The following is a 12938-nucleotide window of genomic DNA, read 5'->3' as shown; positions in this document are numbered from 1 at the left end:
ATATATATATATATATATATATATTAGCTTTCTTTTGCTGTGAAAAAACACCCAAGGTAAACAGTTTAAAGGAGGGAAGATTAATTTGGCCCACAGTTTCAGAGGCACAATCTACAGTCCTTTGGCACCATCTTGCTTGGTAAGGTGGAGTATCCCAGGGGGAAGTACATGTTATAACAAAGCTTGCCCTTGTGGCCATCAGGAAGCAGAGGGAATAGAAGGACTAGTGATGAGTTATAGCACCCAAGGGTATACAACCAATGAACCACTTCCTCCAACATTTTCCACCTTCTACTTTCCAATAATGTCACCAAATTATGAATCTATCACTAGATTAACCCACCCATGAAGTCTGAGTCCTCATGATCTAATCACTGCCCCAATCATTCCTCTGAATGCTACTACCATGTGATCAAGTTTTTGATGCAGAGCTTTGCAGAGGTGCATGGGGACACTTCATATCCAAACCAGAACAATGCATTTCCCCTTCCTTCTCTTTCTTTTCTTAAATAACAGTTTTAGGTTTAGAAGAAAGTTAAGAAGATAGTACAAAGAGTTTCTTGTGTTCCATACCAAGTGTCCTTATAATGCAAGGACAGCAAGATGCGTCAGTAGGCAATGGCACTTGAAGCCAGGCTTGAGGACCTGAATTCAATCCCTGGGACCCACATGGTCCTACTGGTTGCCAACTGATCTCTACAAACATGCTATGGCATGCATACCCTCCCATAAATAAATAAATAAATAAACAAACAGACAAACAAATAAATAAATGAATGTAATCAAATGTATGTAGATGAGTGTCTATGCCATAGTAGGTTTCTTAAAATGAATGAACAGATTTGATATACTTTTGCTAACTGAAGTTCATATTTTATTCATAGTTGTGTAGTTTTTAGTGAATGCCCTTCTCAGTCCCAGGACCCCTCCAGGATACAACATAGTCTGTTGTGTTGTTCCCTAGGCTCCCCTTGCTGTGACCTTCACAGTTTTTAAAAGTTATTGGAGACCCATGTTCTCCTGTGCTTACATGCTGGGTAATTCCACAGACAAATCAAGAAAGGACCATCTGCTCCTTGTGTGGCATTGCTTGGGTGGATAGGAGGGGCCTGGTCCCCAGGGGCCTCCCATCTTGAGCATTGTCACCAAGGAGGATAGAGAAGAGGGACAGTGTTTGGGGAATGATCAGGCTGCTTTTTTGTCTGCCTTCACAAAAGGATTGAGGGCACAAGTAACGTCATCTATGGAAGGAAATTCTGGGACACAGAAAAAGGACCTACTCCAGAGAGTTGGAAGGACACCCAAGCCTTCTCCTGTGTCTCTCCACACAGAGTTGGGAAGCAGGCTGGGGCTCACACACAGCCCTAGCATTACAAAGACAGTGCAGCTCCCAGAATTGAGTTTAAAAACACTCTTGGTATACCTGCCAAACTTTTTATATGGAGGGTCTGTCAGGAATAGGGCTAACCTGTGCCCCGTGGAGCAAGGTTGCCAGGGTTGGAGGTGCCTGGTTACTGAGTAGGCTCCACACTCACAGGCACTGACAAAGCAAGGTGGCTCAGAGATGGCCACCTGTGTGTTTGCTGATGCAGTTGTGGTAACTCATTGCCTTCTACCAGGACTGTGCCAATTAATTCAGCCAACTCTCCTTTACTCAGCCATTAACCATTGGCAGATTGGCAGGTGTCAGTTCCATCCATGATGGGTCAGAGACAGTGCTTTTGCACAGCATGCAAAATATCCAAACACTGCTGACCACAGCTCTGCCTTGGCTGAAGAAGGATGCTTGCATCTCTGATGTATCTCCTGAGGCCACCATCTGTTTCCTTCCCATGCCCTGATTGCTGAGAATCTCTAGGGGCTTGTGGTGATGGGGTGATCTTAATGGTCCTTTCCTCCAAAGTCTCCCTTTTCCACTCTGCCACATTATGTTTCCTTAGAGGCTAATGTCTCAGTATGACAATGTCAAAGATAGCAGACACCCAAAATGCATCCCCACAGACTTGCCCCTCAGCAAGAGACACTTAGGGAACTCTTGGTTTTTCCTTTCTTTGTCTTGTCTTTTTTGAAGCATGGCCTCACTGCATAGCCCTGGCTGGTCTGGAATCTCTCTTTGTGGGACTCACAGAGACCCTCTTGCCTCTGCTTTTGAGTGCTGAGATTAAAGGCAAGTATCACTACATTCAACATTTTATTTGCTTTTAAATACTTAAAAATTGAGGTTCAGCATGCACCTGCAGAGAAGTTAGTTTTGATTGCTAGCTCAGTGAACTTTTGTGTGTGCTCACTTATAATCACTTACAGCATTGGGATGTAAAGCAGCCTCTTTGGGGCAACACTGTCTTTCTACACCAGGAGGCAGTTATACCCTCTATACTGTGGTCTTGATTCTCTGGCTCCAGCATTACACACAGACATGTATGGGGCTGGGGCTGGGCATCAGTTAGTAGAGTGCTTGCCTAGCATGCAGAGCTTGATCTCCAGCACCACATGAACTTGGCTTAGTGCATGCTAATGATTCCTGCACTCAGGATGTAGAGGCACTCAAGGATCAGGTGGTTAAAGTCATCCTTAAAGCCAGCCAGCCTTGGCTACATGAATCCCTGTCTTTAAAAAAGCATTGTATACAAAGATGACTAGACTGCTACACAACTCCAGGAAGGCTACCTAGAAAACGGGACCCTAGGAAAGACACAGGGATTGCCCAATGACAGAGAAATGGATGAGATCTACATGAACAACCTGGACGACAGTGGGAGTAATGAAGGGCAAGGTTTGAGGGAAAGAAAGCTTAGGGGAGCAGGAGATCCCAGCTGGATCAAGAACAGAAAGGGAGAACAAGGAATAACAGACCATGATAAATGAAGACCACATGAGAACAGGAATAGGCAGAGTGCTGGAGAGGTCCCCAGAAATCCACAATGATACATCCTCTGTAGACTGCTCGCAATGGTTGAGAGAAAGCCTGATCTGACCTAGTCTGGTGATCAGATGGTCAAACACCCTAACGGTTGTGCTGGAACTCTCATTCAATAACTGATGGAAGTGGATGCAGAGATCCTCAGCCAGGCCCCAGGTGGAGCTCCAGGAGTCTAATTGTCGAGAAAGAGGAGGGACTGTAAGAGTGTGAATTGTTGAGACCAAGATTGGAAAAGCACAGAGACAAATAGCCAAACAAATGGAAGCACATGAATTATGAACCAAAGTCTGTGGAGCCCCCAGCTGGATCAGGCCCTCTGGATAAAGTGAGACAATTGAATAGCTTGAACTGTTTGGGAGGCATCCAGGCAGTGGGACCGGGACCTGTCCTTAGTGCATGAGCTGGCTGTTTGGAACCTTGGGCTTACACAGGGACACTTTGCTCAGCCTGGAAGGAGGGGACTGGACCTGCCTGTACTGAATCCACCAGGTTTAAATGAATCGCCAGGGGAGTCTTGGCCCTGGAGGAGATGGGAATGGAGGGGAGGGGCTGGGGGGAAGGTGGGGACGGGAGTGGGGAGGACAGGGGAACCCATGGCTGATGTGTAAAATTAAAACACAAATAAATAACAACAACAAAAAAGCATTGCATAATTTGCTATATGGGTTGGTTTCTTTCTGTCACAGTTTGAGTATGTAGTCACATTTCTGGTTCATTCCTCTTTGTTGCTGAGTGGATTCTAGTTTCTTCGGTAACTGTTTTGTGGCTTTTGGACAGTACTAAAAATACCTGTTAATGTGGGTAACTTCTATGGTGGGTAACTGAGTGCTCACGTTGGTAAGGCAGATACCTGGCTGCGTTTAAAGGAGGTGTAACACTGCCAAGGGCAGTTGCAGCCATTTACAGGTTGTGCTTTGACATCTTCACTAGAGAAATGTTTTTCTTTGTTTTTACATTTGAGCACATGTCTGTGCATAAAGTGTTAGATTGCTAGGAGAGGGGGGTTGCTTTTCCTGTTACTGTGATAAAACATTCTGACAAAAGCAACTTGGGGAGGGAGGTTTGTTTCAGTTCACAGTTCCAGGTTGTAGTTGTAATATGAATCTTAAAATGTCTTATTAATAGAAAACTCAGAGCCAGATATTGGGGTGAAATCTGAAAGACCAGAGAAGCAGAACAGGCCACAGCTAACCTTACCTCACCACCTTCTCAGTTGATCCTGTTTCCTCAAACTGGAAGCCTCTGAGTCCTCATCTGAGTGGATCTCTGCTGAACTGCTGCTTATATATACCTTTCTGCTTCCTGCTGTCACTTCCTGGGATTAAAGGTGTGTGTCATCATGCCTGGCTGTTTCCAGTGTGGTCTTGAACTGACAGAGATCCTGATGGATCTCTGTCTCCCAAGTGATAGGATTAAAGACATGTGCTACCATTGTCTAGCCTCTATGTCTAATCTAGTGGCTGTTCTGTTCTCTGACCCCAGATAAGTTTTATTAGAGTACACAATATTTCAGGGAATATAATATATCATCACATGTAGTATTCATGGCAGGGAAGTTTCAGAGAGATTTGGTCATATCACATCAAGGAACAGAAGGTAACAAACACATGCATACTCACACCTCAGCTCACCAGAGAGTGGTGCTGCCCACTTTTAGGCTGAGTGTTCCCACATCAAGTAATGTAATCAAGACAGTCCCCCACAGACATGCCTACAGGCCAATCTGATCCAGAAAATCCCTTACTGAAATTCTTCCCAGTGATTATTGGGAAGTTAAGCAACAAAATTCATCACAGAGGCATGAGCAGAATTGCACCATAGATAAACACAAGTGGGTCTCAGTTCTGAACTTGGAGAGAAGGGTAGGACTTCAGGGTGTTTTTTTCCTTGACACCTGGAGGGAGCACTCTGCCTGTGGGTGCATTTCCTTTTTTAAACTGCCATTTTTTCATTAGACTATAAACATCAAGAGAGCAGAGACTGAGGAATGGGTCTCCCATGCTTCACATTGATAATTTAATAACTGTAGCAACATCTGTGACCCCAGTCTGGCACCAGGCTCCTGATACATCTGCATTAGTAAGGCCTCATCTAAACTGGTAACAGTCCTTTGAGGAAGGGGAGTGAGAGTCCTGGTCAAGTCCCCAGGAAGGAATCTTTGGACAAGTTGAACTTTGTGACAATTTCAAGACAATTTGACTCAGGGTAGCCCCCACCCCTCCATACCATATATAATAAGGTGTGTGAGTATTTGAGTATGGAGGTCAGAAGACAACTTTCTGTAGTTGATTCTGGTTTATCACCTTGTTTTGAGTCAGGGTTGCTCTTGTTTCTGCCATGTTGTGTCCTTCAGACTATCTGGCCTCATGCTTCTACACAATTCTGGCTTTGTCTCATCTTACCATATATATGATGGAGGTGAGGGGGACAGATACATACCACCACATTGAACTCAAGTTACCAGGCTTGGGGGCAAACACCTTTACCCACTGAGCCATCTCACAAGTCCCACCTTGAAATAGACTCTCAGGTTGGCCTGGACCTCACTCTCTTCCTGCCTCAGCTTCCTGTGCACTGGGACTGCATGTGCACTGGGACTGCAGGAACACCTCCCTGCAGTAGGTCATTCTTCCCACTAAGCTAATCTTAAAGGTTGAATGGTTTGTTTGTTTGTTTGGTTGGTTTTTCGAGACAGGGTTTCTCTGTGTAGTTTTGGTGTCTGTCCTGGATCTCGCTCTGTAGACCAGGCTGGCCTTGAACTCACAGAGATCAGCCTGGCTCTGCCTCTCAAGTGCTGGGATTAAAGGCATGCACCACCACCACTCAGCAAGGTTGAATGTTTTTAACTCAAGAGCCCCGACTTCTACTCCACAAAGACAGAATCTTATTGTATAGCCAAGGCTAGCCTAGAATTCCCAATCCTGATTTAGCTTCCAAGTGCTCACAGTGCATCATGCCCAGGTCTGCAGCTTGCCTTTTATGTCACAGGTCTCCTCCCTCCCCCCTTCCCTCCCTCCCTCCCTCTCTCTCTCCTTCCCTTCCCCTTCCTTCCTTCCTTCCTTCCTTCCTTCCTTCCTTCCTTCCTTCCTTCCTTCCTTCTTTCCTTCCTTTCTTTCTTTATAATTCTCATTCTATCTCCATCTCTCTGTCTCTGCCTCATCTGTCTGTCTGTCTCTCTCTGTGTTTGTATTCATATTTGTGTGAGGCTGTAGAACAATGTTTGGTGTTGTTTCTCAGGTGTTGTCCACCTTGTTTTTTTTTTTTTTAGTCTCTCACTGGCCATTGGTGATTAGGCCAGATTGGCTAACTAGTGGGCTCCAAGGATCCACCCAGCAATGGGCATCACAAATATGTGATACTGTTCCTGGCTTTTGGAACCAGGTACTGGGGGTGCTTGTAGGCCAAGCTGCCTTCTCAGGGATGTTTCTATATCAGTCCATGTTCCATTTTCTCTCTTGACATGCCACTGTGTGCACTGCAGTGTGATGCTCTAGACTTGGGAGTTTTGTTTTGTTTTTAAAAACAATTCCCTTTAGTTGGACATTTAGTTTGTTTCAATTTTTGGCTGTTACAAATGATTTTGCTCCATTGTAGCAGGAATCTTAACAGGTCTTATTAATAAAATCAAACCTGAGCCAGGTATTGGGGTGAACACTGGAAGATCAGAGAAGCAGAACAGCCACAGCCACCTCACCTTGCCAGTTCCTCAGCTGATCCTGTTTGCTCAGACTGGAAGCTTCTGAGTCCTCATCCAAATGAATCTCAGCTGAACTGCTTCTTGAAAGCCTGAAAGCTTAACCAGTCTAGTTCCTGGTTTTCATGCCTTATATACATTTCTGCTTTCGCCCTCATTTCCTGGGATTAAAGGTGTGTGTCACTATGCCTGGCTGTTTCCAATGTGACCTTGAACTCACAGAGATACGGATGGATTTCTGCTTCTGGAATGCTAGGATTAAAGGTGTGAGTGCCACCATTTTCTAGCCTCTGTATCTAGTGGCTGTTCTGTTCTCTGACCCCAGATAACTTTATTAGGGTGCACAATATTTGGGGGAACACAATACCACCACACTCTATGTGTCCCATGCTTGCCTCTCGGCTCACATGTTGGCTTCTCTAGGCTGGATACTATGAAATGGAAATGGTAGGCCAAGAAATACATGCATCTAAAAGTTAGCATCCTTCATCAAATTATCCTCCAGAATGGTTGTAACACAAGCAATACCCACCATTACTTTTACTTCCTCTTGAACACTGGGTACTTCTATGGCACTGGGGTATTAGAAATTGGGATAAAGGTTGCCCTTGGGAGGTATAGTAGTGCATGGGGAGGGCCTAAGGGGGAGGCTCTAGGATGCTGGTGATGTTCTGCTTCCTGATCTGAAATATTTTCAGATTCCCCAAATTCATTAAGTGGTCTGTTTGTGAGAGGTGCCCTTTCTACACGCATGGTCCTCTGTGCTGTCTGGATGGCACTGCGGGCCACAGGTGACTAGTCATCTTTCCAGGGGTGGCCAGTGCCTTGGAGGGGCTGCAACCTTACCTTGAATTCCTTTAATTAAAGTGGGTCACACTGGACTGTGCATCTCTGAGGAGTTGTGAGACCAGAGAAAAAGCTGAGGGCATGCTGACAGATGACAGAGCAGCTGCCACATGGGACAGAGTCTAGCCCATCAGGTGGACCAACCCTCTCATAAGCCTGAACCATGCTGCAGGGAAGAACCTCAGACTCAGTTTTCTTACATATAAAATGTAGTTTTTGGATTAAGTGACAGGACACACAGAAGATAGCCTCTGACAAGCACCCTGAGGCTACCTATAATCACATCATTGTCCCCGCCATTACCTTGGACCGTCAGCTCCACTTTGCTTTCCAGTTGGTTTTGTTCTGACATACTGGCAGAGCACACTGATAATGATTTAAACGAAGCTGCTGTGTGAAAGGCGTAACCTAAAATTAATATCTCCAGAGTCATCAACCCATGTTCCCAACCATTGTAAATAATTTCTTACATATCTGCCCAGGAATTATCTCTGTTTTTATAAACCAGTGGAAGGATTTTGATTCATTCTTTGCAAAAGTGCAAATGAGTTCACACTATGTGTGTTACTCCAAGCAGGTTTTGCCAAGGGTGTCAGTCCATACAGGCAATTCACATTCACCGTCCTGTTCACCATTTATGTGATGTTTGGAGGGGAGAGTCATTCATGATTTGTTTTGTGGATCCTTTCTGGTGGGAATTTAGACCCTTACCCCCTCCCTCCCTCACTCTCTCTCTCCCTCCCTTCCTTCCTTCTAGTTCAACTGTGACTCCAGACAGGATGCAAACAATAGTATTTTAATCTTTTCTCTGGGTGGTGTAGAGAGACTCACTTTACCCTTCTCTGGGCTGTGTTCACTTTTTCCTTCAGATATGTTGCCTTCCTTCTTCTCTTCCTCCTCTCCTTCCTCCTCCTCCTCCTCTTTCACCTCCTCCATCTCCTTCTTTCCCATATCCACCCCTCCCCCCACTTCCCTTCTTGAGCTGCGATGGAGCTGCCAGGCTGTGTTAGTCTCTTGCAGCACAGTGTTAACTGTGCAAAGGCAGGAAAAGTCACTTGCTTTTGTTCTTTCAAGGTTTTCTACCTCCCCCATGCACACATCTGGCCAGTACTTTGTGGATCTCAGCAATTCCTTCAATGACTTTGAAAACCTACCAGAAGCAGCTATTTGGCTGAGGGATCCCAGTTTAAGGAAACACTAGATTCAGACTCCTGTACCAAACTTGTGTCCAGTGATTTGCCAGCTGCCTTAGCATGAGGCTGGAGTTGGGTCTGTTCATTCACTGATAGGTAAGGTTATATATTACTTAGAACTAAAGCTGCACCTGTGCAGACAGATTCCCAGAGTCCCAAGTCCACCCTGGCAGGCTCTTACTGCCTCAGGTGAGGCTAGGTTCAGAACCCCCCACCCCACATCTGACTCTATGGGAAGGAGAGGCTGGCCTTTTGCTTATTTTTCAGTCATGAATCTGACATGTGTCTTACTGCATATGGGCAATTGTACCCACCCAGGGGGAGACTGTTACCCAGTGGAATTCCTGGGCCAATGGCTGGAGGGTTTCTATCTGTGAGTATAGGCTTATTTTAAACCTCTTAGGAGCATTGAAGTTAAAAGCAATGTTCTGGTAAGTTATGAAAAGATTCCTCCAGTCAGGCTAATCATCACTCCTGGAATGTATTTGTTGGGTGAAATTGGAATTTGGTAGAAATAGATTGTTTTTCTTCTTTAAACAGGTCTGGTTTCTGCCATCCCTATGGGGTAGGCATGTGGATGGGGTGAGGTGCTTGGTGAGAGGTGCTTGGAGGCCAAGCAACTGAATCCCCACTAATCCTAGCTCAGGAGGGCTTCAGGGCTGAGCTGAAAACTCCCTGCCTGGGCACCTATCCAGCAGGAAACAGAGCTTTGCAAGGTTATGAAACAACACTCCAGGGAGCTACTGAGCCCATAGCTCAGACCAGGAGGAGGGAAGGGAAGCGATACCCAGAAGGGCCTTGCCAATGCAGGACAAGGGCAGTTCTCAGCAGGCAGAACCTAAAACATCCCAAAAGTGTAGGAAGAGATACTTGGCCTCCTCAGAAACTGAAGGAAAATACACACTCTAGCAACAATAGTACATTATCTTCCTCCTATCAGTCTGGCAAATATGAAAACACAACGACCCCCAGTGTTGGAGAGGGTGTAGGGAGTGGACATTTTGCTCTGCTCCAGGAGGGAATATGGAACATGTGGCCATCCTGCTGGAAGTGTGGGGAAAGCCCCAGGAGTTGGCATCCCAAATACTGTGCTCTTCTATTTCTAAGAGTTTGGTTTAAAGAATTGAGCTATGTACAGAGACACATACATGGTCAAGGATGGCCACCAGCCAGCATTGTTCATAAGAACAAGACTGGGGCTGGGAGATTGCTCAGTCTGTGACCCATAGAGGTTGAGGTGACGTGCCTAAAGCCACCCAGCTAATAAGAACTGGGTTTTGAGTTCAGATCTGAAGCCATGCCACCAGCCCGAGGCTACCTTGCTTCTTATTTCATGGAAGGGAGAGGTGGCAGGTGTGGGTGGAGATCCTCCCAGTGTTTGCAGCCTACCCCATGTGCTTGCACTAGCACTCTAGTCTCACCAGCACCTCAGTTGATAAGTGGTTGCTAGGAGGACTTTGGAGGAGGGGCTTTTGTGCTTCTGTAAGGGCCCTGAAAGTAGCTTCATTGAAGGAACTGGTTGCTAGGAGACATTTCCTCAGAAAGTTTCCTTTGGAAAATGAGCCCAGACTTTGCCCATAATCCAGTATTGTTATACCCGGAGAAGAACATCCCCTTATGGATTCCCCACAAGGTGCTGGCAGCAGATCCAATCCCTTCTGTAACTGTTTCTTTCTGGTTCTAGCTCAGAGCTCATTTTAGGATGTGCTAATACACTTGGACTCCTTAAGAGAAAGCACCCTTTGAGATGATCTGCCTGTACCCCCACTTCATAAATGAGGCAAACAAGGCAGGGCTGAGGGACTCGTACTGAGAGACTGGCTGTCTCTCTCATCATTGCACACGATGGCTCCCATAGGCCTCATGCAGTCAGCAGGAACTCAGTATGTGAAGCATTCCAAGGTGGTGAGAGGAGCAGACAAGTATTTTGCTTATGTGGAAATGAGCAGCTGACATTTATTGGGAAACTATGATGTGTCAAACACTGGGGTACATCTTGTCTTTTTTGTTGTGAGCCTAGTCTTCAGTGGCTGAGCCAGTCCCTGGGCCATATCTTTAGGATCTTCATATGCAAACTCTGACCTCAGGGTCATTTTGACACCAGTGTCTAACAGCTTTTGTTTTGGGATAAAGGGTCATCTTATCCTGCCTCTTGTGTGTCTAGAAAAGGTTGCCTGTGTATTGGACATTGTTTAGATTCTGTATTCTATTTTCTTCCTGAGAAAAATGTTAAGTATTATCTTAGCAGTCAGTAAAATTTCTAGGTAATTCCTTAGTACTTCCGTGGTCTGCTTTCCCATTTATCTAATAGGGAAAGTTTTGCTCTTTGTCTGGGGAGGATTTCTGCAAAGCATTGGCTATTTCTCAAGTTCTTCAGACTTAGCTGGCTCCTCAGCAACCTTTCTCTTCTGAGATCCTGAGGGATTTGGTGTCAGCTTCTGTAGAGGGCAGGAGAGGCCTCTCCCTGCAGCATCCCTTGTTCCTTTTGGTGCAGCCTTTCTGGTGGCTTAGCTGGGTGCCTGTGAGCAATGTCCTCATGTCTGTCTCCACTGCCTGACCTTCAGTATCACAGGTCACCTTCACCCTCCTAACTGCTTATTTCTGGTGAATCTCAGCTGGGCTCACCTGTGCCCTAGGCAAGACTTTGTGGGTCATGTAGGCCCCTTTAGAGTCTTCAGACAACCTCCTTTTATGTATGTTTAACTAATGTCCCTGTATGTGTATGGGGTACATGTAAAGGTCAGAGGGCAATTTCAGATGTCATTCCACAGGCACCATCTATTTTTTAAATTATTTTTTGAGACATAGTCTCTCATTGACCTGGAGCTTATGATGTAGGCTAAGCTGGCTGGCTAATGAGCCCCAAGGATCCAACCATCTTAGTCTCCTGGGATTACAAATATGTACTGTAGTTGTAACCGTCATGTTAAATAAGAAACACAGAACCAATTGCAGAGTTAAAAACCACGAGGTCAGAGCAAGAGCGGAAAACCTTACCCTTCACTGCTTCTGCTGTCCTTTCTCTCCGCAAGAGACCTACTTCTGTGTGTCCTATCTTTTTTATAGACTTTCTGTTCTGTTTTTTTCATTGGTTGTAAACCCAGCCACATGACCTCCTCGTCACTGCCTGTTTGTACAGACCTCCAGGTCTTCTATGGTTGGTATTGAGATTAAAGGTGTTTGTCTGCCATGCTGGCTGTGTCCTTGAACACACAGAGATCCGCCTAGCTCTGCCTCCCAAGTGCTGGAATTAAAGGCGTGCACCACTACCGCCCAGCTTCTGCTTTGGCTTGCTCTGACCTCAAGGCAACTTTATTAACATACAAATAAAATCACATTTCATTTTGTTTGAAACATGGGTCTGAGGATTTGACTGGTACAGAGTAGGCACTTAGCAAGTGAGCCATCTTCCTGGCTCCAGCTCCATGTTTGTTTTCTGCCCCATTTACCAGCTACAGGAGCTCATCTGGGTCACATGACCTCTACTAGCCCTAAACATTCCAGAATGACCCCTTTCTTATCCTTGAAATGAGCAGCAGCAGTAACAAGTTAGTGGCCCTAAGCACCAGGTACCCCTTAGCTTCCGAACCTGCCCGGGGAGTGATTGTTCTTGTTTTCCAAAGGAAGAGCCTATGGCTCAGAGACTGTGTCCTCTGTCCAAAGGCTGACAGTTGGCAAATGGCCAAGCTGTATTTACTTTCTGTGCCTGGAAGAAGCCACCTCTTCTTCAGCATCCAAACTTGGATGTTTCTCTATCACTCAAAGCTCCCTTAGGTGAGGTATAGGGGACAATGGGTCTTCTAGAATGGGGCAAAGGCAGGAAAATCATCCATGAAGCTCTGCTCAGATTCTGTTACATCAAGTGAGATCATGTTTCCTCCATTCTGGCACCATGAGCAGGGCAGAGGAACGGGCAAGCAGCCACTTCCCTGGTTATTCAAGTAGAAAATTACAGGTGCCCCAAATAGCCTGGGCATTCTTTTACTAATGAATAAGCAGTGAGTTGGTAGAGCTGGCATGGGGCTGGTGTTGTCTGTACCTCTTTCCACTGGCTGCTTTCAAGATCTTCAGGGACCTATGCCTCTTAGTTCTCTGAGGAGCTGGAGCCAATGTCAAGTTAGAGTGGGGGCACCTTCAGGGCTTGGTCCTAGTGAATGGGGAGAGAGGCATGGCTTCACTATACAAGAAAATGAAGGTCTCCAGTTCAAATAGGATCAGGTGCTACAGTTAAGGCCATTTTTCCAGCTGTGTGGCCTTGGGCAAATGGTTTAATTCCTCTGTGCAT

The 12938-nt window shown here is 45.8% G+C and overlaps 1 non-coding gene across 1 annotated transcript; it reads right to left on the bottom strand.

Moving 5' to 3' along the window:
- Positions 1–8220: 8220 nt before the first annotated feature.
- LOC118591678 lies at positions 8221–8337 on the bottom strand. Its single transcript, XR_004945975.1, has one exon. It is a non-coding gene; the product is annotated as a small nucleolar RNA SNORA26 (small nucleolar RNA).
- Between the last annotated feature and the right edge of the window lie 4601 nt (positions 8338–12938).

This window comes from Onychomys torridus, chromosome 9 (genome assembly GCF_903995425.1).
Source record: "Onychomys torridus chromosome 9, mOncTor1.1, whole genome shotgun sequence".
NCBI classification, from domain to species: domain Eukaryota; kingdom Metazoa; phylum Chordata; class Mammalia; order Rodentia; family Cricetidae; genus Onychomys; species Onychomys torridus.
Note: the sequence above shows the minus strand (reverse complement) of the source record. Positions and strands in the feature narration are given on the sequence as shown.